Source organism: Eucalyptus grandis, chromosome 2, assembly GCF_016545825.1.
Source record: "Eucalyptus grandis isolate ANBG69807.140 chromosome 2, ASM1654582v1, whole genome shotgun sequence".
Taxonomy (NCBI): Eukaryota; Viridiplantae; Streptophyta; class Magnoliopsida; order Myrtales; family Myrtaceae; genus Eucalyptus; species Eucalyptus grandis.
Genome location: NC_052613.1, coordinates 57,391,089 through 57,416,478, shown reverse-complemented (window position 1 = coordinate 57,416,478; position 25,390 = coordinate 57,391,089). Strand labels below are relative to the sequence as shown.

The following is a 25,390-nucleotide window of genomic DNA, read 5'->3' as shown; positions in this document are numbered from 1 at the left end:
AATGTGAACTATAAAAACTTGGAGCATGCTGGTCCTCATATGGAAATCGAGTTTACACGATACCTTGTGGCATGTTAGATATTAAAGGCTAAAAGTAAACTCTCGTGCAATTTTAAAAGCAGTCAAAAGGACCTTGATGCATGTTGGTACAAACTTAACATGAAGGAAGATAGAGATAGCTATCCATAATGCAGACTAACCTAAAAAAAAACACTTCGCCTAGCCATCTCGGTAGGAGAGACCTCTTTAGTCCTTCGCATCGGTTACGCCCCCTGTTGTTATCTGAAAAACGTGTGTTTGTCAAGTTCAACATCGATAAAATAAATATCAGTCTCATCATATTGACATATGAGCTCTCGCTGAACTTTCTTACATAAGGAAGTGATGGTTTTGATAGATGTGCTGTCTACATAGCACAGGCTGCACAACTAACCTACTAGTCCTGTTTAAAAAAATTCTCCATATCCACTTCTTTTTGTTTAATAACTCTGCACAAAATTCGTATTCAACGTGTTCATGGATCTCCATACAACATCAAGTATACTGTAAGCACCATGCTTAAATCAGGTCTCCACCTATCTATATGTAGCCTCAGTATCGACTTAGCTTCAGCTTCGGGTAGGTTTGGGGCATCAAACACCTTGCAGACACGCTGATTCCCTCTGACTTTCCCAAACATTAACCTAGTTGTGGCTGCATGAGCCAGAACATGCCCGCCTGCAGGTTTCATTGGGTCTGATAACACACCTCCGCCTGGATCAGCTACGACTAAAACAGATAAATCAAAGACAGAGTCTTAAAAATAATAAAATCCTTTTCCTATGTCATGGACTGCAGCTACTGTATGCATCACCAGTTTACACCAAATAGCTGGTTCTTGAGATTTACAAGAATCAGTATGAGCTTAGTGGAGTCCCTAAAATGCTATTTGTCAGTGTGCAACCATTAAAGGGCTAAATTGAATAACAACTTTGAATGGATGCAGAACTACGTGGGAGAAATGAGATGTGATGCAGTACCTTGATTGGCCACGTACACTGCCACGTTAGATTCCTCAGCTATCTTAATTAAACGTGAGACATTTGTGCCAATTTTTGCCGCAATTCGGAAATCATTAGTGTCAAACCAGATAAGCTGCAGAATAACAACTTGTATGATTTGATGGTTTCGGGATCAACCTGGGGCTCTGCAAGTTCTCTTGCAGTAAAATCCACTCGGAAGAGAGCAATCACTGAATCCACAATCTGAAAAAGGCACTCACCATAGGTCAACCATCCACACCTCAGAAAATCTGTAGGGTTTGATTCTCGAGCAGTGTCTTACCAGTAATTTGAATGGTTCTTCAGACATTTTGGCAGCCAAACCAAGAAGCAAGTTGTACTGATGCTCAGAAGTAGAGGCACGGGCATAAATGATCTTCAAATTCATGGAAAGACTAGATTACAGCAAGTACACTAGCCAGAAAAGTAAGAGTTGCCACCAGTATAGGAAGCATTGCTTACATTATCTAAGACTGCAGGTGTACTAAGTTAAGAAAGTGCACATGCGCTTACATGGACAGACGACAATTATGAAACACAAGTATCTTTGTCGAGGTCAAGAAAAATACAGACAGATCATAATAGGATACAAAGTTCCTACCGCGTCAATATAAACTACCTTGCCATTTCCTCCTCTCATGTTAGTTGGCAGCTTAAAATATTTTATGGCCATGGAATCCACAAACCATTAATAAAGAATGATTGAAAACAAAGGTAAATACTGTTGTAGGATTTGCAAATAAAGCAAAGTATCTTCAAGCATCACATTCGACTAATGATCAACCCAAGTCCGAGTCCGACTATGATTAAGGCTTTTACTCGGTTATGACATAGTACAAACTCTTCTGGCCTTTTTCCTGCTTGGTTTGAGCCACTGTATATGCATTCCAGTATACTGACTGCAGATTACAGAAAATGAGTGCCATACTTCCAGAATCACCTAATACACACATTATGATGCCAAGATCACCCACATCTTTATACTTCCATAGAAATTCAATCATTATGTTACTATTTGGCATTGTTCATCTGAAAAGAAAAAATGCAACAGAAGTTCAAGACAGAAACCTAATATCCAATTCAGACCAACCTGAGAAGTAACACATAGGGTATATGCAAGCTGTGTTTTCCCAGACCTGAAGTGACGTCAGCAGCATTTTCTGAGAAAGCTAATTAACAAAAGCAACTAAAAGTTCATCAAAGGTAACGTTGTTGGACTGTAATTTTCACCCAGATTCGCCAAAGGCTTCCGTAATTGCTAGAGTTTCAATACCACCTGTTAACATTGCCAAACCGGTGAAATTTGTTTTTGTTGAAATGCATGAAGAATAAGACTTGCAGTCTGCAAAAGAAAGTCTCTTACCGCCTAAAAGCTCATCGAGGGCTTGGCTTCCAATAGTCAATTCTCTCCACATTATTCTTCACTTTGCTGGATTTGAGCGAATCAGAATCGTCCTTCAACAAAGACTCGAGCTCAACCATCGTGTTAAACTCTATGTTTTCTGGTGAATGTAGAATGTCAGGACAAAAGCATTTCCTAAATGATCAATGACAATCTAGCGTTCCAACAGTCTTTATTGATGAATTTAGCTTGGGACATTCGTTATTAATCCAGCTACGTCACGAATACATGGAAAATAAGATGTACGATGGCGCAATTCCAAAGTCACGTAACATAAGGAAGGCTGGAATTGCTCTTGGATGATCAGAAGACAAAAACTGAAAAGTGAAAACTACTGCACGCGCAGGAAATCACAGCAAGTTCGAGAGAAAGCTCGAGATGTAAATCACGATAATCACAGCCATAGCTTCATCAAACCATTTGCATCTTAATTTTAACTTTCAGAACACGGATCAGAAAATCACGATAATCATCTCAGAATCAAAGGACGCACCGAAACTCATGACGAAAGCGATCAGATGAACAGAGAGGAGTTGCCTACACTCTGTTCTGCCGTAACTCACGTTTGTTTGTCGATCGTTTCGAGCAGGTCTTCTGCTCCGTCGTCGACGTCCTCTCTTTCCACGATCTTCTGCTCTTCGGCTCTGAACATCAACGAGCGAACACGAGACGAAACTCAGAATCATCATTGCCGGCGATCGTGCCGCGGAAAAGGACATGAGGTGAAATCAAGCGGAGCTTCGTGAAACTCAGTTGAGAGACAAAAGCATCTTCGACGACGATGGAATTTCGCTCTGCGCAGGAGGAGAAACTCTCGAATTTTCTTTTGCAGATTTTGGAAACGATCGGAAATTGGAGGGAATCTTATTATATATACAGAGAGGCGGGAAGCGGGGGAATGGCTCTCGGCTTATTTTTCCTTTCTTTTTTTTTTTTTTTTTAAGAAAAAGAGGTTTGACTGAGTTTCGTTATTCTGAGGTTTGACTGAGGTTTAATGGATCTGTTTTAAGAATTTATCAGATACACTCCTAAAGAGGGAGAGGAAAATATTGGTTTGATTTTTTTTTTTTTTTTTTTTTGCATTAAATAACTCAGTTTTTTTTATTTATTTAGCTTGGTTTTATATTTATCTTAATCCTGTTCGGCTTATAATTTTCTTAAATTGGACTAAAGTAAGCTCTTCTTAGAAAAGGAAAAGAATCGATCCATATTGTGGTCAATACTTGGTTTAGTGGCATTATGTTTAAATTCCACGCTTATTGCTCACTGAATTAGGAAAATATCAATGAACAATTGAGTTATGCGGAATGACTTGCTAAGAACTTGCTCGTGATTGGTTTGAGCACACGTCCTAAAATTTGTAACTCAGTGATTCAATAAAAGGTGATGAACATGGAGCATGTGTTTTCTTTTGTTGAACACGGAGCACATTTAATGTCTACAAGTTGATTTGTGGTTCGACTCCAACTTACAAAATAGGCAAATCATACTTAAAATATAGAACATCACTAATCTTCAACATATTTTTCCTATATTTTTCCTAAAAAATTTGTTCTTTTACGTAAGTATTTGAATGTATGTATAACGAGAGAAGACGTTCGACTGTCTACAAAAATACGAGATATAATGTTTGGTTTTGATATGGTTCGATTTTTTTTACTAAAATGTATTATGTTTTTAAATCGGATTTATGATGTAATCTCAAATGCCTCAATTTTATGATTTTTTTTTTAAAAAAAAAGCACAAGAATATCGCCATTTATAAGACCCTCAAGCTCTTTTAATTATTTAAATCAAAATATCATCTCTCCCACGATGAGAAAGGCAAAAACCAAAACGACAATCCGTTCCGTTTCTACCGCCCATTCCCTCTTCTTCTTCTTCTTCTTCTTCTTCTTCTTCTTCTTCTTCTTCTTCTTCGTTCTCCGCACAAACCCCGCCTGAAATCCCAACCAGCTTCCGTCGAAGTCGAGACTGATGCTCATCGAGTGATCCGAGAGAGTTGGTAATCGCGCATTTACGGCGATCTTCTCGAATGTTTTGTCTTGGGCTCTTGTTGTTCCTTGTTCCATTGCACGTAAGCTGTTTGATGTTTGCCCTGAGTGAGAGGCATTTGCTTTTGTTGGGCTTGTTTCTTGAATTTGGAGCGACGCATTACCATCTTGAGATGACCCGTCTTCAAATCATTGGTAAAACAGTGGCTTTCTCGAATGAATGAAGTGCGGCAAGAGATTTTGGTTGCTTTGTCACCTCACCAGTGCATTCGCCTACCCTGAGAGGAAACTTGAGTTTTGGCGAGATTTTATTTAACTGGTCATGGCGTAGATTCATGACCACCAGCAAGAGAGTGCAAGATAGGAACAAGGACAAGAGGGTCCATGATCTCGAAATTGCCACTGAGAAGCAAAAGTGGTGTCAAAGGTGTTGGTTTTGATGGAAATGTTGAAAAAGGAACCCGAGATGATAATCCTTGTGAGATCGCTGGATCTATAGCCAAGCAAACGGTATAGTGGATTTTATTCGGAAGTCACCAAAACTGTTTTGAGTTGTATAAGGATCAGAAGGGGGTATTGTGGTTTGGAATTAACTAAAGAAGCTGAAGACTTGTTAGAGGAAGAGGAGAGATTGATTAGGGGACATTCTGGCACGGCTGTTGAATACGTGACTAGGATGTTGACGATGTCGGTCGATAAATGGCTTCCTCTGGACAAAATTGCTCATTTCAGGAGAGAGTTTGGTTTGCCAGCTGATTTTAGGAGCAAGTGGGTACACAAGTATCCGCAGCACTTCAAAGTGGTTAAATCTCCAGATGAAGTTGATTACCTCGAGCTCATAGAGTGGAAGCCCGCTTAGGCTATCACAGAGTTGGACAAGCCCATATGGGGGTATCAGAATTTGCCTTTTCATACTCCAGGATTGCTTTCCCTATCTTTCCCCTTGAAGTTTCCTGCCAGTTACAAGAAGGTGTGTAGATATGGAGGGAAGGTTGAGCACTTTCAGAAAAAAGGTCTTACTTGACTCCTTATGCTGATGCATGTGGCCTTCAAGCTGGATTGAAAGAATTCAATAAGAGATCCATTGCAGCAATGCACGAGTTACTTAGCTTCACAATGGAAAAGAGGTTGGTAACCAATCACCTCGTGCACTTTCGACAATAATTTGTGATGCCTCAGAAGCTGATGAGACTTCCGTTGAAGCATTATGGCATTTTCTATGTCTCTGAGAGGGGAAAGAGGTTTAGTGTGTTCTTCAAAGGAGCTTATGAAGGTGCAAAGCTGATTTAGAAATGTCCGCTCGTTATTTGGAAGGAAAAATTCCTAAGCCTTATTGGTTATACGGGCAGGAAGAAAAAGATAGAAACTTTTATGGACTCATCAGATATGGAAGATAATGATTTTCTAGAGGGTAGCTTTGAGGATGGAGGCATTGCTATGCAGCTTAACCAAATAGAAGCCATCAGTGAATTGGAGGATATTGCAGTTGGAGACAGCTCCTTAATGGATATACATGAAATTGACAATAAATACAAGCCTCGTGATTCATTTTAAGGTCATATTTTCTTATTTGAGTTTTCAAGATAATTTGCTTTCCAGTCTTCTTCTTCACGAGTTCAAAGTTTTGAGTTTTTGTACAGATTAAATTAGACAAACTCTGCTTACATCTATAAACCAAGTTAATTAATAGTGGACTGATCCATCTCATTCCTTGTTAGTCCTAAAAATTGCCACTGGAACTCCTGAAATCAATGATTCAGAAAGAATGTGCAAATATTGCTTTTGGCAACTCTTAGCTCGCCTTGATGCCAGCAAGGACATCAGAAGCAGTCTATTTACAATGACTGGTTCATTCTCAGTTATTGGTCTGACTTAATGAGTGTGGCTGTACTAATCTGCTATTTTGAAGATGAACTTGCCACCCTGCATTTGAATCTCAATTGTTGGGTCAAAGAGATGATTCGGTAGTAGCTATCATGGAGAACACAGCCTCAACTGCTATGATGATTGACATTCTCTCTCTTGTTGTTACAAATTAAATGCCGAGCTCACCCTGCAGTAATGCCTCATTCATCACTGTGCATGGATATTCAGGTCCACAATGTCTATGACTGCCTTCTGCGACACACCTTCATTTGCTTTCTATCCGATTGCTTGTTTCATAGGTCTTGTAATTTCTGTTTAAATTCTCCATGAATCTATGGCACACTCCTGTTTTTGGGTTCTACTAGAGAACTTCCTTTTGTTGGATTTTAGAACCCAACATCAAACAATAAGTAGTTTTTATTACTCCTTGTTTATGTTGGGCTATGTTCATGGTTGATTCACTTCAATAGCTTATTGTTTTGTCCTGAAGAAAGAAATACGTGAGCTTTTGAAATAGCAAGACTGGTTTTATTTATTTATTTGAATGATAGATGGCTTTCCACGGCTTTTGGTTGTGTGACAACGAGCTTACTAATGTGCATTCTCTCTTATACCTCATAGCATGAACTGCGTTTATGATTTGTTACGTGGGCTAGCATCTGCTTGACGCCACTGTGCAGTAAATTTCTTTTGCTTATCAAAAGAAAATTCTTAGCAAACTCACTAGAGATGATACTGAGTAATTTGCTTCCAAATGTTGTGACTAGTTTTCTTCTCGTGCTCACAAAAACCATGATATCCAAAAACTGCATGTGACAAATCAAACTGCCACTGTGTAGCTAAATATATTGCACTGCATCATTTTCTGGTTTTTTGTTTTATAACAAAATCCAATGATTGATAGATTTCATTTCTTTTGATTGGGGCGATTAGATCTCTTCTTAAGCCTAACAAAGTCCTACGACCTCTCGATAGCATGCCATGCTCGACGAAGTTCCTAATAGCATATAAGGTTCCTAAGAGTGGTAGATGTTAACTTTTTTTCCCTCTTGACTAAGATTTATTAGCATCTTAAATTGAAGTCTATGCGATGCCAAAGCAAAGACTTACTGTTGAATACGAAATTTTTAAGGGAAAGGTCAAGCATCAGTCATAGCTCCAACTAGAGCAACGACAGGAGTAATGTACCATGGAAGTTGAGCATCAACCTCATTTGGAGCAATACCAAGAATTTCCAGATCTAAAATAATCAAGGAGAAAGAGGAGCATCAATGATTATTAGTTATAATCACTTAGCTATCGTCTTTTGTTATGTGGCAAAAGTATTGCGTCAATTACAACTCAATTCATATAAGATGGTCATTATCTACTTGTTTTAAGAAGGGATAGAAACTTGGCACCATTGCTTTCAAACTTAGGCCAGTCGAAGAACCAGTTAGGTTGTTAGTTTGCGGTCCTAGCGATTGGACTAGGGGTGAATCGGTGATTGTGTCCGGAGCAAATGATTATAGTTATGTAATGTTGTCAATTGCCCATGAACACATGAATCGTTCAACCTTGGTGGTAAAGTAAAATGCCAGTGATCCATGGAATTGAGCGCTTGAGTCCCTTCATGTGCAACAGTAGCCAAAAGCCCAATTCTATACCTGTGGAATTCTAAAACTGGGCAAATCCAATTTTGAAAATCGATACATTTTCAAACTGGTTCAAACTGATTTAGGTCAAACCACCTACACATACTTTTTGAGTTTTGGGTTAATAGATGAAAGGGAAAGCAGTGGAATTGGCCAGGAAAAAGGGGTAGGAATGGTTTATGATCGAATGATTGCAGAAAATATAAAGGAAATCAACATTGAGAATGTTATAATCTCCGAATGGGCTTGACATATAGCCACTAAAATCTTTTTGCAATGGCTTGAAATTGACAAAACTATTTAATATTCTCTTTCACATGAATATCACATAAAAAAAAGATAAATTATTGGATAATGACGCACAAGTATCCAAATTATTACCCTTTTTGTAATCATACCAAAATTTTACTTCATTCAGTCAATTACCTCAATTTTCTGAATATAGGATAAGTCATCTATTAAATAAATAACAAAAAACCCACCCGGAGGTAGCCATGATGGTTGGGCTTTACTACCTCATCGCAGAGGGAACGGGTTCGAATCTACGGATGGTCGCCACTTAACTGGAGGTCCCAGGGGTTGTTTATTGGGCCAGTCCCTCGAGGGTTTACGTCTTAATAGTGGCTTGCGTTGAGGCCCGCAGTGAGGCCCCACCGGTGCTACCGAGCACCGGAGAGTCGTGTGATCCCCTAAGGGTGATCTTCAATGGTCCCTTGGTTATCAAAAAAAAAAAATCACCAACAAAAAATGTTGATATTATACTAATGTTGCTAAATAGTCATTAATTGCCCACATTAGTGTTTGCTACGATATCTTGATATGCTGCCACATCAACCGAGATATATAAGACACTACGTGTCACGACCCGAACCTCGAGCACATGCCCATCCCTCAATGGTCGATTAAAAATTTGCAATATCTCAGGAATTGTTGCTGATCCGTTCATTTTATTACGCAAGCGGAAACGTAATAATAACATCCAAACAACACAAAAATGGGATAGCAAACATATGATTATATTTTCATAAAACACACACTTTTTTACAGTAGTATTTATGTACATAAAAGTCTAACATAACAGGGATCTATATCAAAAAGAAGAGCTTCTAGGCTATCTACGCTCCAAGCTCCTCATCCATGAGATCAAGTCCCTCCCTACGACTTTGCTAGACTTTTCGATAGTCCTGGGTGAGCTGTCACCCATTATCTAGATCAGACGGAAGATCCATCAACATCTGGAAAAGGCTACAGAAAAACTCATACCCCACCTCCTGCAACCCTCTGCATCTGGCTTGACAGTCTTCCATCTAGGGCCTGAAAAATTTAGCCAACAACGGGGTGAGACAACGTCTCAGCAAATCCATCCCCTAAATCTCGATTAGGAGAAAAGTACACCCACATGCATCCTAACCATATTTCCCATAATTCCAGTAACACCAGAACTTTCCTGCATGTCAGTATCAATCAAAACGTACATAACTATATCGAGATCACATATCATAGAAACATTTCAATATGTGTATATGTATGCATGGGTGTACATATCATCACAATCATACGGGCCCCCAATTACCAGACTAAATTGTTATGAAACATCCCATACCGCACCACACAATTCCGTCTCCTAATTAGGTTCCTCAATTTCCATCGTTCATTAGTCTTAATAGACTTCGACTAACTGGTCACGTCCAACTCAACAATTAGCGGTCTTCCGACCTAATTGGGCATCGTCTTGCACCATCGAGTACGGCAACGTCTACATCTAGACGGCGTTCCGATTAGAAGCATTGGCCCAGCATTCACTGCGATCGACATTCGTTGACTTGGGGCATTCCCGAATGAGCATCGTCCAGCCCCAAAGGCTCGTGATGGATTCTCATGTCATTTATGCATTCATCCAATTTCATAATTCATCAATCAATTGCATAATTCAATCACGTCATCAAATATGCCATTTCTAATAAGCAAACATTAAAAACAGTCACAAACTATTACCGGCTCTAACAGGCAGAAACTGTTCACTTACACATCTCGGTTTTAACTCCAGAAACCTAATCAACTAAATTCAGAAAATTCTCAAATTTGAATATATTATAAAGAACTCATAAAAGAACATTTTTCATGAAGACACTGAATCTCAGATCCTTCTAGATTCGGCCCAGTAAATCGTTCAATTCAGCACCAAAGCTAGGTTCCTTCCCAAAAAGTCTGTTTTCCGAAATCAGTTTTGTTTGAGGTCTTAAACATGTCCGTTTGATTTGAAATTTGAGTATGTTAAACTAGAAGAGGTGAGAAACAAATTTTTTGAAGAAAACATTTAGAAATTCGGACCCCAAGAGTTGATAAAAACTCCTAAAATCCTGAAGGGTCACCAATTCCAGCAAAAACTGCAGTTCTGTTTGAAAATGATGGAGCTGATATCTCCTTCTTTTGAATCCCCAAAAATCTTGAGAAAAATATATGTTGTAGCTGAGGATGTCTAAAATATTTTTCCAAAAGACATCAACCTCAAATTCATAACCAATATCAGTCTACAAAAATGGCAAACAGCAAACGTCCAGGAACCAGTTCTGAAGAACAGCCACTGTTTTCAACTAAATCATCCTCAAACATGTTAATATCTCGAATTAGACTAACATTAATCCATTCTAATGCTAATCTAATCATTCTAACTTAAAACTAATCCATACTTAAGTTAGTCTAAACCATCCTTAAACCTAATCAACCTCCTAAGCGAATGTAATTAGCCCCAAATAAAAAATTAGGGAAAACTAACTCACATAATTTGTGGATTGAAGAACTCCTGGCAGCGGCAGCGCAATAGCGACGAAATCACGAGGCTCGCAACTCGAACGGCAACGGTTCGTTGAAGTTGAGCTCAAGGGCAAGGGCGCTCGGCTTGAGCGGACGGTGTGCAACGGTGAGAACAATGGTGAGACAAGTAGATGATGAAGTTAGAGAAAGTGAAAGAAAATAAATGGAGGGGAAAAAGATGGGGGTGCTATGGTAGAAGGGAGAATGCGTGAGGGGGAGAAGAGAAAGAGAGAAGGGAGAGAAAAAGAAAAGAAGAAGGAAGGGGGTTGTCGAGAGGAGAAAGGGGGAAGAGGAAAGAGAAAAAAAAATAAAGTAATGGAGGGGAAGTTGGGGGAAATTGCAGCATAAGGGTTGGCGTAAGTGAGGGGGTGGAAAAGTGGGAGAGAGAGGGAGAAAAAGAAGAAAGAGAGAAGAAAAGAGAGGAGGAGGAAATTGCGTGCAAAGGAGGGGGGAAGAAAACGTGAGAGAGAGAAGAAAGAGAAAAGAAAAGGAGGAAGAGGAATCTCGTCCGAAGGAGGAGGAAGCGTGAACGAGAGGAGAAAGAGGAGAGAGAGAGAGAAGAAAAATAATAATAATAGTAATAATATCGTTATTATTTTTCTTTTTCTTCCAACCTCCAATTTTTCATCCAATAATTTCTTTTTCCGAAATTTCGGGCTCGCTGACAATTTGACGGACGATGAGACAACGTCCAATAATTAAATATGGAAACTCTTGAAAATTCGATACTCGAAATCGAATTAAATTTCATGGTTAAAATCGATCAAACACGACTTTAGTACAACATAATATATCGGGTGGCTTTTAGGGGTTCTCGTGCGGTTGACCCGTGGTCGATAATTTTCGATCCATGTTTGTGCATCTTCAAATCGTGAACGACCCTCGATTGTCATGTAATCGCGAGGGTTCAGTTACATACTTTGAATACAATATCAATAGAAAATCGGTTTATTGTCATTTGATGCGAATATCGTAATTGTGCGGAATCACCTGCGAACCAACTACGTACTTTAGTCGAATCGATTTGTATCCGTTTGCTAATTGATTTATACAGTGTAGTATTGACCCTTGTCAATCCTTATGGTCGAGCGATTGATTTCTGATCGAATTCTCTAGTTTTTCGTGTTTTAACCCTTTATGGCCTCACTCAATGGATTAGTTAACTCATGAGTGATCAGTTCAGAGTAAAATAACCATAAGTGCGTCAATGAAATAACCATTTTACATATTTCGAAATAGGGCCAAATTTCGGGATGTCACACTACGATTATCTAAGTCAATATTTTTTCTTTCCACATCACTCAATATGCGAGTGAGCGAATAATGTAACCAAAATCATATGACATGACGATTCATTTAGCGAATGCCTCAAATTATATCAAATTTGAAAAAGTGAGATACTTGATTGAAAAAAGAAAAGTTTAGGTACTGTATTGTAAAACAAGCAAAAGTTTTGATAATTTCAACGTCATTATCCTCAACTTCTAAACCACTCTAAGAAAAACATCTCAAGAAAAATGCTGTCCACAAAGAAAAGTCACTAGGATATTCTCTAAATATTATGAAACAAGCACTTGTGGACAAAAAGCATTTTACTTTGATTTGTCCAACCTCTTATGTGCATCCTTAAAAGTCTTGGTCTTCCTAGACTTCAAAGTTTTCTCTCTCCATTAGCTCACTATCACTTTGCTTCCTCATACCCTTGTTGTTCTCCACAAACTATAGTGATCGATTCACCATGGACATCATAAAGATCTTTTTGGGTTCCTTCTTTCAGGTCCTGCTCGACAAGTTGTTTTCCATGGGATTGAACTTTGCACAACGAGAAGGAACGGGCGCCTTGCTTCATCAGTGTAAGGGGATGCTAGGGACAATCACTGCAGTGCTTGATGATGCAGAGGACAAGCAACTCAACGGTGAACCTCTAGCGAAACAGTGGCTGGACGATGTTAAGGACTTGGCCTATGAGATGGAAGACTTGCTCGTTGAGCTTGAGATCGAAGTCACTCAAGCTAAGTCGAACACAGAATCTAGCACAAGCATAGGTCAGGTGAAAAGGAAGTTCTTTGACTGTAGCCGATCGCAGTCACTCGTGTGTGAAACCAAGTTACAAGAGATCAAAGGCAAGTTTGAAGATATTGTCAACAGGAAGGCTCTCTTAAGCTTGAGAGAGAATGTTGTGGACAGATCTCACTACACCAACAAAAGGCTCCCCAGCACTTCTTTGCCGGAGCCTCAGTTTTTGGGTAGGGAGAAGGAAGAAGCAGAGATACTCAAACTACTGACAGATGAAGCCGAAAATGCCGATAGCGGGCTGAGCACAATCTCCATAATTGGGATGGGCGGTATTGGAAAGACGGCATTGGCTCAACGGTTGTATAGTGATGCCAAAGTGAGTAATTGTTTCGAGAGGAGAGCATGGGTCTATGTTTCAGATATTTTTGATCTTCTTGACATAACAAGGACTGTTTTGCAGTCAATCACCGAAAAGCCTTGTGAGGACAAAGATCTTGACAGGCTTCAAATAAAGTTGAAGGACAGTCTATCTAGAAAGAAGTTTCTTGTGGTCTTAGATGATGTATGGATTGAGAAGTACGAACATTGGACTTCCCTCTTAAAGCCATTTGTAGAGGGGGCTAAGGGAAGCAAGTTCATCATCACGACACGCAATCGGAATGTTTGTTCCATAAAAGCAACTTTGCGATATTTTTTGGAGGAGTTGTCTGATGGTGATTGTACTAGCTTATTAGCCTATCATGCTCTCGGAGCAAAAAATTTTGAGAGGCACCCACATTTGGAAATATTAGGCAAGGAAATAGCTAAAAAATGTGGAGGCTTACCTTTGGCAGTGAAGATATTGGGTGGTCTCCTACAGAATAAAGAGAATCCCAACGAATGGAAAGCTATCTTAAATAACAAAGTATGGGATGTAGTGAGAAGAGAAAAAGATGAGGTTCTTCCAGCTTTGAAATTGAGCTATGTGCATCTTCCTTTTATTTTGAAGAAATGTTTTGCTTATTGCGCCATATTTCCAAAAGGCTACGAATTTGAGAGGGATGAGCTGGCACTCTTATGGATAGCAAATGGCTTTTTAGATGGACAAAAAGCAAAAGATATCTTGATGTTGGGACAGGAATGCTTTGATGAGTTAGTATCTCGGTCCTTTTTTCAGCAATCTAGCGTTAACACATCAAAATTTTTTATGCACGATCTTTTGAATGACCTAGCAAAGTCAATCGCAGATGCGACATACTTTATCTCTGGGGAGTCTCAGGTAGTGAATGATAAAGAGAAAGCTCGGCATGCATCATTGGTCTCACAATATGTTACATCAGAAAGCTTGAGAGCATATGCTGGAATGAAGGTACTGAGAAGTTTAATGTTGTTGACTACTCAATCTTATTTCTTTGAAAAAAAAATTTTTATTTCCGGAAAGGTGCTACACAACTTGCTAACAAACTTGAAGCACTTGTGGGTGTTATCATTATGTCATTGTCACATCATAGAGGTACCAAATTGTGTCGGTGATTTAAAATATCTCCGATATCTCAATCTCTCATACACCGATATCGAAAGGCTACCCGAGTCAATTGGCACCTTGTGCAAATTACAAGTTTTGATCTTAAGAAATTGTCGGCACCTTTCTATGTTGCCTTTAGATATAGCAAATTTGGTCAGCTTACAATTTCTTGACATTAGAGATACAGAGAGTCTGAAAGAGATGCCATTGAATATTGGTAATTTAAGGAATCTTATTATCTTGTCCAAATTTGTGGTAGGACCAGAGAGAGGGTCACAATTAAATGAGTTTAAGAACTTGCCACATCTTCAAGGAGAGTTACTCATTTCTAAATTGCAGAAGGTGGAAGAAGTTAGAGATGCAATTGGTGCAATTAGAAAGCAGAGCCTTAGCAACTTAATCTTGCTTTGGGATAAAGATTTTGGAAATCACCGGAACTATGAGCGCGAAGCACAGGTGCTTCACTCTCTACAACCTCACATTGATCTTGAAAATCTCACTGTCTCGTACTATTGTGGTGGAATATTCCCGTCATGGTTAGGTGATCCATCCTACTCTAACATAGTGTCTTTGTGCTTGCATGGCTGTCCTAAAGTTACATCATTGCCATCACTTGGACAGCTCCCTTCACTAAGAGAATTATCTCTTGAAGGTCTAAGTGCAGTAAACATGATAGGCTCTGAATTTTACGAAACTAGAAGGCCTTTTCCATCCTTAACAACTTTGAAGTTTAAAGAGATGTTGGCATGGAAAAATTGGTCTCTTTATGTCGATGACCGAGAAGAAGAAGTATCATTCTCTTGTCTTCGGCATCTTGTTGTTCAAAGATGTCCAGAGTTGACAAGGACATTGCCTTGTCGATTAGATCATCAAATAAAGCTAGATATTTGTTTGAATGACTCAATCAATAAGGTTCATTTTCCATCTCTCTGTGAGTTAGATATTGGGGATTGTAACAAGGAGATCTTAAAGTGGTTGGGCAACCTAACTTCTTTAACCATTCTTAAAATTGAGAATCTTGCAGAGTTTGTTTGCTTTGATAATGGATTTATGAGGTACTTGGTCAAGCTAAAGGAGCTTCATATAACAAGTTGTGACAAGCTAACATACCTATGGCGAGATGGAGATGAAACACGGAATCTTACTTGCCTCCAAGAATTAGTCATCAGATCATGTTATCAACTCACATCTTTCGCGGTGGGAGGAGGAGAGATTGAGCTGCCGTGCAACCTTGAAAGGATGGAATTGAATAATTGCCGGAGTTTAGAAAGGCTTCCGAGCAAGATGCACACACTTAGACATTTGTACATTCGATGTTGTCCAAAAATCATGGGGCTAATCATTCCTCCAAATGACGCCGGCTGCAATAACACGTCGTCACCACTTGAATATCTGCAAATTACTAGTTGTGATTCTTGGATATTCTCTCCGTTTGCCAAGGATAGACTTGTTGCTTTGAAGACACTTATTATTTATGATTGTAAAGGAATGGAGTCGCTAGAAGATATCACCGTAGTAGAAATGCTAGAATCTTTGAGTATTTATGACTGTGACAATCTGGGAAGGCTATCACAAGGTCTTCACACACTTGCCCATCTCACTTGTTTGAGTATAAGTGGATGTTTTGCACTGGAGATAGAGGACTTCCCTTCCCTTCCCCCCACCTTGTCGAGTCTTACACTTGAGTATTGTCCAAAGATAAAGTCTATTACCAGCTGTAACATTGTCAACTGTAACAATCTCACTTCTTTGAAAATAAAAGGATTAGAGATAGAGGAGTTCCCTCCCCTTCCCATCACCCTGTCGCATCTTGAACTTCATCGCTGTCCGAAGTTAAAGTCTCTACCAAATGAGTGGCATCGTCTTAGGTCCCTCCAGTGCCTAGAAATTAGGCGTTGCGAAGGTATCAAATGCTTCCCCGAAGGAGGTTTGCCTCCCAATTTGCAATCGTTTGATATTTGGGGGTGCGATAATATGGAACAGCCAACGAGAGAGTGGGGCTTACCCTTTCTCACATCCCTCGAGCGAGTGTCAATTGGGGGAAGAAGCATGGGAGGGGAGGGAGACAAGGAGTTGTTTCCTTGGGTGGAGGATGAGGAGGCAAATGCCTGGAGTCTTCTCTTTCCTCCCTCTCTAACCGATCTTTACATTGACGATATGAGGAAGGTGGAAAGACTATCGAACGGTCTTCGCCATCATCTCTCCTCTCTTCGAGGGTTGTATATTCACTCTTGCCCGATGTTGAGGGACTTACCAGAGGATGGCTTCCCTCCCTCCCTCCATAAATTGTGTATGATGAGTGGATCCAACCTTCCCTACCTCCATAAATTGTGTATGATGAGTGGATCCAGCATTCTGAAAGATCGACTCACCGGCGACTATTGGCACCTCATCCAAGAGATCCCTCACGTCATCATTAATAGCGAACGGATCCAATGAATTGATTTGTCCATGTACAGTGAGTTTTCTGGGGTTCAGGTAAGTTTTTGCCATTGAAGGCATCAATCTCCATCTTGCTTCCTCAACTCGACGCTCAATACAAATCGATACTTTCCCATGGAGAAGCTCCGCATGGGTTTCCAAAAATCCAAGAAATCCCTGACATCCGCATTGGTTGGGTTCTCATATCCGATGAAGTGAAACCGATCCACTTTCGCTTTCATTTGCTGGCTGCCGCGATTCGTTCCTTCCATCTAAAGTCCGATTCCTGGGGTTCGGGTAAGTTCTTTCGTCTTGAATGCATCGATTCCATGTTTCTGTCCCTTCAGTTCGATGCGAAATACGAAGTAATTTCTTCCAATGCCCGCAGACGATTGCTTTTCGTGAAGTACGACTGAAATTCAGAGCTGAAAAATTGATAATTAGCTGCTTGAATATCCAGCAAGAGCTTCGTTTAGTCTCCAATTGCACTGGCTTGCGAAAGTTGATGATGATGATGATGACATTCTTGTATGCCACAGCTGCATCCATGTCCACTACTGTCTTGGGCCGGCTTTTCTCTTTAGCCACTGCAATGCTCTTTCGAACAACAATTTATTCAGCCTCCTCTGTTTCTGTTTTGGCCTCAATCCCAACAATTTCTGTTCATATATGGATGCGAAGTTGGGTTACTTGCCTGAGGATGGCCCTCTCTCTCGCCCTTCAAGAGATCCCTTTCATCAACATTGATAGCATTCGGATCCAATGAAGTAAAATAGATCATGCCCGAGCCATGACGATAGATTTGTCTTTGTTGACTTCTTTTTGTTCCTCTTCCAACTTCTTTCATATTTCACTTTCATTTGTTAACTGCCGGGATTCATTCTTTGATGTAATGTAAGTTTTCTTGGGTTCAGGTAAGTTTTTGGTTTTTAAGGCATCAATTTTGATTTTGCTCCCTCAATTCAATGCGTTATACATGCTGATATTGGAACTTGAGTCTCCAGCTCATTTTGAAAGCCAGAAAATGAAATTTATTGGATTGGAGGCCTTACCCTGCTGATCAAGTTGTGAGAGATATCAGCAGGAAGTTTGGTTTTGTGCTCTTCAATGGCTCTTCTAAAACCGCTTTTCTGGCCTCTGTGAGCAACAATAATGTTCATTGGTTTCGTTCTGGGATATCACTCTCAATCGTTCCTTCCACCTGCAATCCATATCTAATCCTTTCTGTTCTCTGAATCATGCAGGATGTTGATGGAAGTGTTGCTTTCTTCTGGGGAAGTGATTCTGGGGGCAATCTTGTTCTCTTAGATGATGCAGAAGTCGTGAAGATGGGCTGTGGGAAATCTTTCGCACCATTCCCTAAAGGTAATTATTTTTTCGGATTGTTGATGCAGCTTCACTGGAGTTCGGTCCATGCATTGCAATGTGAAAAGTAAGGATGAATGAGCTCTGCTGATATTAAGCATAGTTCAGAGGAGAACGTTATCTTGTTGGGTGACATCATATTGGAAAAATTGGTTCCGAACCTAAATTTATAATTTATGGTTAAAATGACGTTCTTTACCTGTATGCATGTTTTGATTTGTGCATTGTCACCTACAATGTTGCTCTTCCGATGGTTTTCGAGTGCCAAATCGTTCACCTTTTAACGTTGCATTATTTTCCAACTCAGGATGCTACTTCACCAGCTCTGGAGGTTTGAGGAGTTATGAGCACCCACCGCATGAGGTGAAGCCGGTTCCTAGGGTGGACAGCTCTGGCCATGTGTGCGGCGCCACATTCAAAGTGGATGCGGAGACTAAGAACTGCAGCATGCCTAGAGTTGGGAATGCTGCGAACCGGTCCTCATTCTACTGAGTGGTATGGTTTATGGCCCTTTTTTGGACAGGCCTTTAGCTATTGGAGGGCCTTCTGTTGCCAATAACCCAGTCACGCTTTCTCATACATTGAAAACTTTTCAGCTCTAATGGTTGGTTACTCTATGTTGAGAGTTTGAGATGACATTGTATTATGCAGCTGTATATGTTGCTTATAAAACCAAGCCTTTACAGAACCTGATCATGCTTTGTGAAGTAATATCTTTCTGGCATTTCATTTAGCCATCATGCAGAGTCTATTCACTGTCATGTTTTTTTTTTTTTTTACTTAGATGTCTATTGTGAAATTGTTCTCTCCATTTGTAAATTAGGCCAGGACAACATTGTTATATGAGGACAAATGTGAACTATAAAAACTTGGAGCATGCTGGTCCTCATATGCAAATCGAGTTTACACGATACCTTATGGCATGTTAGATATTAAAGGCTAAAGCAGTAAACTAGAGAAGCAATTTTAAAAGCAGTCAAAAGGACCTTGACGCATGTCGATACAAACTTAACATGAAGGAAGATAGAGATAGCTATCCATAATGCAGATTAACCAAAAACAAAAAAGCACTTTGCCTAGCCATCTTGGTAAGAGAGACCTCTTTAGTCCTTCGCATCGGTTATGGCCCCTGTTGTTATCTGAAAAACGTGTGTTTGTCAAGTTCAACATCGATAATATAAATCTGTCTCATCCTATTGACATATGAGCTCACGCTGAAATTTCTTACATAAGTAAGTGATGGTTTTGATAGATGTGCCGTCTACATAGCACAGGCTGCACAACTAACCTACTAGTCCTGCTTAAAAAAATTCTCCATATCCACTTCTTTTTGTTTAATAACTCCGCACAAAATTCTTATTCAACGTGTTCATGGATCTCCATACAACATCAAGTATACTGTAATCACCATGCTTAAATCAGGTCTCCACCTATCTAGATGTAGCCTCACTATCGACTTAGCTTCAGCTTCGGGTAGGTTTGGGGCATAAAACACCTTGCAGACACGCTGATTCCCTCTGACTTTCCAAAACATTAACCTAGTTGTGGCTGCAAGAGCCAGAACATGCCCGTCTGCAGGTTTAATTGGGTCTGATAACACACCTCTGCCTGGATCAGCTACGACCGCAACAAATAAATCAAAGACAGAGTCTTAAAAATAATAAAATCCTTTTCCTATGTCATGGACTGCAGCTACTGTATGCATCACCAGTTTACACCAAATAGCTGGTTCTTGAGATTTACAAGAATCAGTATGAGCTTAGTGCAGTCCCTAAAATGCTATTTGTCAGTGTGCAACCATCAAAGGGCTAAATTGAATAACAACTTTGAATGGATGCAGGACTACGTGGGAGAAATGAGATGTGATGCAGTACCTTGATTGGCCACATACACTGCCTCGTTAGATTCCTCAGCTATCTTAATTAAACGTGAGAGATTTGTGCCAATTTTTGCCGCAATTCAGAATTCATTAGTGTCAAACCAGATAAGCTGCAGAATAACAACTTGCATGATTTGATGGTTTCAGGATCAACCTGGGGCTCTGCAAGTTCTATTGCAGTAAAATTCACTCGGAAGAGAGCAATCACCGAATCCACAATCTGAAAAAGGCACTCACCGTAGGTCAACCATCCACACCTCAGAAAACCTGTAGGGTTTGATTCTCGGGCAGTGTCTTACCAGTTATTTGAATGGTTCTTCAGACATTTTGGCAGCCAAACTAAGAAGCAAGTTGTACTGATGCTCAGAAGTAGAGGCACGGGCATAAATGATCTTCGAATTCATGGAAAGACTAGATTACAGCAAGTACACTAGCCAGAAAAGTAAGAGTTGCCACCAGTATAGAAAGCATTGCTTACATTATCTAAGACTGCGCGTGTACTAAGTTAAGAAAGTGCACATGCGCTTACATGGACAGATGACGATTATGAAACTCAAGTAGCTTTATCGAGGTCAAGAAAAATACAGACAGATTATAATAGGATACAAAGTTCCTACCGTGTCGATATAAGCTACCTTGCCATTTCCTCCTCTCATGTGAGTTGGCAGCTGAAAATATTTTACGATCATGGAATCCACAAACCATTAATAAAGAATGATTGAAAACAGGGGTAAATACTGTTGTAGGATTTGCAAATAAAGTAGAGTATCTTCAAGCATCACATTCAACTAATGATCAACCCAAGTCCGAGTCCGACTATGATTAAGGCTTTTACTCGGTTGTGACATTGTACGAACTCTTCTGGCCTTTTTCCTGCTTGGTTTGAGCCACTGTATATGCGTTCCAGTATACTGACTGCAGATTACAGAAAATGAGTGCCATACTTCCAGAATCACCTAACACACACATTATGATGCCAAGATCACCCACATCTTTATACTTCATAGAAATTCAATCATTATGTTACTATTTGGCATTGTTCATCTGAGAAAAAAAATGCAACAGAAGTTCAAGACAGAAACCTAATATCCAATTCAGACCAACCTGAGAAGTAACACATAGGGTATATGCCAGCTGTGTTTTCCCAGACTTGAAGTGACGTCGGCAGCATTTTCTGAGGAAGCTAATTAACAAAAGCAATTAAAAGTTCATCAAAGGTAACGTTGTTGGACTGTGATTTTCACCCAGATTCGCCAAATGCTTCTGTAATTGCCGGAGTTTCAATACCACCTGTTAACATTGCCAAACCAATGAAATTTGTATTTGTTGAAATGCATGAAGAATAAGACACAGAATCTGGAGGCTTATGCCATTTGATTTGGAGAAAGAGGAACAGCATCCTCTTTAGGGAGGAGATGTTGGTGGTCCCGGCCCTGAAGAATCATCTTATCAAAACCATTAAGGATAAAGCCTTGACGTATAACAACGTCGATGACACTTATAGAAATCGGAGATTTCAGTGTTGCTGGGGGTTGGACCCTTCCATTTTATCTCCTGCACCTGCGCCTGCTTCGTAAGGTCAGTTTCTGTAGGTGCTGTGACCGAGCCAGACCTGCTGTTATTGGGTGTGGGTGGTGGCTGGTGGCTGGTAGACTAGCTTTTTGGATGCAGTGTTGGACGTTGGCTGCTGCGTATGGTGGTCCCGGATGCTGCTGCGACTTGGCGGGGGGCAGTGTTGTACTTCGCTGATCTGGTGCTGCTGCTTGGCGGTGGGCCTTCGCGGGAGGCTGTACGTCTTCTGCAGGTTGTTCATGCTTGCTGATGGTTGCGGCTTCTCTCTTTTTTGCTCTCTTCCTGGGCTAGCTGCTGCCTCTGCGGTCAGTTTTTGGCTGCCACTGCTGTGGCCTTTCGTGGTTCCCTTCTTCTTTGGGGGTGGCTATTGTTTGGCCTTCTTTTGTTTGCCACTTGTTTGGCTAGTTCTGCCTTGTTGGCTGTGTTTTCCTTTTCAGCACCCTTCCTCTCGAGTTGACTTGTTGTCTTCTCGAGGGCAAGTTATGGTGCCGGATCTTTGCCATATAGCTGTAAAGCTTTTGGTTTTAGTTCTATATACCTCTTACCTTCACCAAAAAAAAAGACACAGAATCTGCAAAAGAAAGTTTTTTACCGCCTAAAAGCTCATCGAGGGGGCTTCCAGTTGTGATGCAAACAACCGACGACTCTCTCTGGAAAAAACGAAGACATTGAAAGTACTTCGAGCAACAGATCTGCTAATTTGCAAGCTTTATTTCAAGGGTATTCTGAACCATTTTAGCTTGAAGTTTGCAGAATTAAGAACTTACTCTGAGCAGAGCATCACTTCCAATAATATAGCCAAAATTCTGATAAAACAAAGAGAAGTCAATGCGAGATGCTTATAGAAGTTCAAATTGATTGGAGCCACCATCTCATATCTTTTCAACTTTTGCCTCAGATAATCCTTTTATTCCAGTTAAGTGCTACAAAAAATAAACAAAGAAAAAGCAATTCACTTGGCCAAATAAGAATACGTTCCTCAACTCAGCATCGCGTTAAACTCTTATGTTTCCTGGTGAATGTAGAATGTCAGGACAAAAGCATTTCCTAGATGATCAATGACAATCTAGCTTTCCAACAGTGATTATTGATGAATTTAGCTTAGGATATACCTTATTAATCCAGCTATGTCACCAATACAATGGTGCAATTCCAATGTCACGTAACATTGCTCTTGCATGATCAGAAGACAAAAACTAAAAACTATTGTACGTGCAGGAAATCACGACAGGTGTCGAGAGAAAGGTCGAGATGTAAATCATGATAATCACGGCCATAGCTTCATCGAACCATTTGCATCTTAATTTTAACTTTCGGAACACGGATCAGAAAATCACGATAATCAATCTCAGAATCAAAGGACGCACCGAAACTCATTACGAAAGCGATCAGATGAACAGAGAGGAGTTGCCTACACTCTGTTTTGCCGTAACTCACGTTTGTCGATCGTTTCGAGCAGGTCTTCTGCTTCGTCGTCGACGTCCTCTCTTTCCACGATCTTCTGCTCTTCGGCTCTGAACATCAACGAGCGAACACGAGACGAAACTCAGAATCGTCGTCGTCGGTGATCGTGCCGCGGGAAAGGACATGAACTGGAATCAAGCGGAGATCGTGAAACTCAGTTGAGAGACGAAAGCATCTCCGACGGCGACGGAGTTTGACGATCGGCGATGAAGTTCGCTGCGTCTGCGCAGGAGAAAAGACTTTCGAATTTTTCTGCGGATTTTGGAAACGATCGGAAATTGGAGGGAATCTTATATATAGAGAGAGAGAGAGAGAGGGGAAGCGGGGAAGAATGCCTCTCGGCTTATTTTTCTTTTCTTTTTTTCTTTTTAAAGAAAATATTGGTTTGATTTTTTTTTTCGCATTAAATAACTCATTTTTTTTTTTTATATTTAGCTCGGTTTTATATTCATCTTAATCTTGTTCGGCTTATAATTTTCTTAAATGGGACTGAATTAAGTTCTTCTTAAAAAAGGAAAAGAATCGATTTATATTGTGGTCAATACTTGGTTTAATTGCGTTATGTTCAAATTTCACACTTATCACTCATAGAATCATGAAAATATCAACAAACAATTGAGTTGTTTGGAATGGCTTGCTAAGAACTTGTTTGTGACTAATTTGATTGTACTACACCTAGGTTAACACACATCCTAAAATTTGTAACTTGATGATTCATTAAAGGTGACGAACATGGAGCATGTGTTTTCTTTTGTTGGACACAGAGCACATTTAATGTCTAAAATTTGATTTTTATTTAATATCGAACCCTTACGAGTCCAATTTACAAAATAGGCAAATTAGACTTAAAATATAGAACCATTAGTAATCTGACATATTTTTCCTCATATTTTTCTTAAAAAATTGTTCTTTTACGTAAGTTTTTGAACATATATATAATGAGAAAAGACGTTCAGCTGTCCACGATTACGAGATACAATGTTTAGTTTCGATATGGTTCATTTTTTTAATTAAACTTTATTATGATTTTAAATCGGATTTTTGATGTAATCTCAAACGCCTCAATTTTATAATTAAAAACACAAGAATATCGCCATTTATAAGACCCTCAAGCTCTTTTAATTATTTAAATCAAAATATCATCTCTCTCACAACTAGAAACGCAAAAACCAAAACGGCAAATCATTGGTAAAACCGTAGAAATTGCGTGTTCCATCTTGACATGATCCGTCTTCAAATCATTGGTAAAACCGTAGCTTCCTCGAATGAATGGAGCGCGGTGAGAGGGTTTGGTTGCTTTGTCACCTCACTAGTGTGTTCGCCTACCTTGAGAAGAAACCGGAGTTTTGGTGAGATTTTACTTAACTGGTCGCAGCATAGATTCATGACCACCAGCAAGAGAGTGCAAGATAGGAGCAAGGACAAGAGGGTCCATGATCCGGAAATTGCCACTGAGAAGCATATAGTGGTGTCAAAGGTGTTGGTTTTGATGGAAATGTTGAAGAAGGAAACCGAGATGATAATCCAAGATCTGAACAATCAATGAGGTCGCTGGATACTATAATCAAGAAAAACAAGCCAAATGGTATAATGGATTTTGTTCGGAAGTCACCAAAAGTGTTTGAGTTGTATAAGGATCAGAAGGGGTATCATGGTTTGGAATTGACTGAAGAAGTTGAAGACTTGTTTGAGGAAGAGGAGAGATTGATTAGGGGACACTTTAGCACGGCTGTTGAATACATGCCTAGGATGTTGATGATATCGGTCGATAAATGGCTTCCTATGGATAAAATTGCTCATTTTAGGAGAGAGTTTGGTTTGCCAGCTGATTTTAGGAGTCGGTACATGAGTATCCGCAGCACTTCAAAGTGGTTAAATCTCCACAGGAAATTGATTATCTCGAGCTCGGAGAGTGGAAGTATCTACTTGGGCTATCACAGAGTTGGAGAAACCCATATTGGGGGTATGACAATCTGCCTTACATACTCCAGGGTTGCTTTCCCTATCTTTCCCCTTGAAGTTTCCTGCCAGTTACAAGGTGTATAGATATCGAGGAAAGATTGATCACTTTCAGAAAAGGTCTTACTTATCTCCTTATGCTGATGCATGTGGCCTCCAAGTAGGATCAAAAGAATTCAATAAGAGGGCCATTGCGGTGATGCATGAGTTATTGAGCTTCACATTGGAAAAGAGGTTGGTAACCAACCACATCACCCACTTCTAATGAAAATTCGTGATGCCTCAGAAGCTGATGAGACTCCCGTTGAAGCTTTTGGCATTCTCTATGTCTTTGAGTGGGGGAAGAGGTTTAGTGTGTTCTTGACAGGAGCTTATGAAGGTGCGGAGCTGATTCAGAAATGTCCACTGGTTATTTGGAAGGAAAAGTCCTAAGCCTTATTTGTTATAGAGGGAGTAAGAA

At 40.0% G+C, this 25,390-nt stretch overlaps 3 long non-coding RNA genes and 3 pseudogenes across 7 annotated transcripts; 3 read left to right on the top strand and 3 right to left on the bottom strand.

The window, feature by feature from the left end:
* Positions 1–4: 4 nt before the first annotated feature.
* LOC104432252 lies at positions 5–3,253 on the bottom strand. Of its 2 annotated transcripts, XR_005548233.1 has the most exons (5): positions 3,006–3,253; positions 2,404–2,542; positions 1,324–2,316; positions 1,020–1,244; positions 5–768 (listed from the first exon to the last, which is right to left on the bottom strand). It is a non-coding gene; the product is annotated as an uncharacterized LOC104432252 (long non-coding RNA). The 2 variants fall into 2 exon arrangements; XR_005548232.1 differs by having other exon boundaries at positions 1,324–2,542.
* A 1,278-nt stretch (positions 3,254–4,531) lies between these two features.
* On the top strand, positions 4,532–6,001 carry LOC120290812 (annotated as a pseudogene).
* Positions 6,002–8,931: 2,930 nt separating this feature from the next.
* LOC108957597 lies at positions 8,932–11,109 on the bottom strand. Its single transcript, XR_001984490.2, has 2 exons — positions 10,717–11,109; positions 8,932–9,250 (listed from the first exon to the last, which is right to left on the bottom strand). It is a non-coding gene; the product is annotated as an uncharacterized LOC108957597 (long non-coding RNA).
* Positions 11,110–12,488: 1,379 nt separating this feature from the next.
* Positions 12,489–18,804, top strand: LOC104434170 (annotated as a pseudogene). Its single transcript, XR_005548451.1, has 5 exons — positions 12,489–14,114; positions 14,610–14,726; positions 17,696–17,830; positions 17,936–18,056; positions 18,364–18,804. The product of XR_005548451.1 is annotated as a putative disease resistance RPP13-like protein 1 (transcript).
* Positions 18,805–19,348: 544 nt separating this feature from the next.
* LOC120290324 lies at positions 19,349–23,257 on the bottom strand. Of its 3 annotated transcripts, XR_005548230.1 has the most exons (5): positions 22,875–23,257; positions 22,275–22,430; positions 22,100–22,157; positions 20,235–21,225; positions 19,349–20,155 (listed from the first exon to the last, which is right to left on the bottom strand). It is a non-coding gene; the product is annotated as an uncharacterized LOC120290324 (long non-coding RNA). The 3 variants fall into 3 exon arrangements; XR_005548231.1 differs by having other exon boundaries at positions 20,235–22,014; positions 22,275–23,257; XR_005548229.1 differs by having other exon boundaries at positions 22,275–23,257.
* Positions 23,258–24,193: 936 nt separating this feature from the next.
* LOC108957593 lies at positions 24,194–25,362 on the top strand (annotated as a pseudogene).
* The last annotated feature ends 28 nt before the right edge of the window (positions 25,363–25,390 follow it).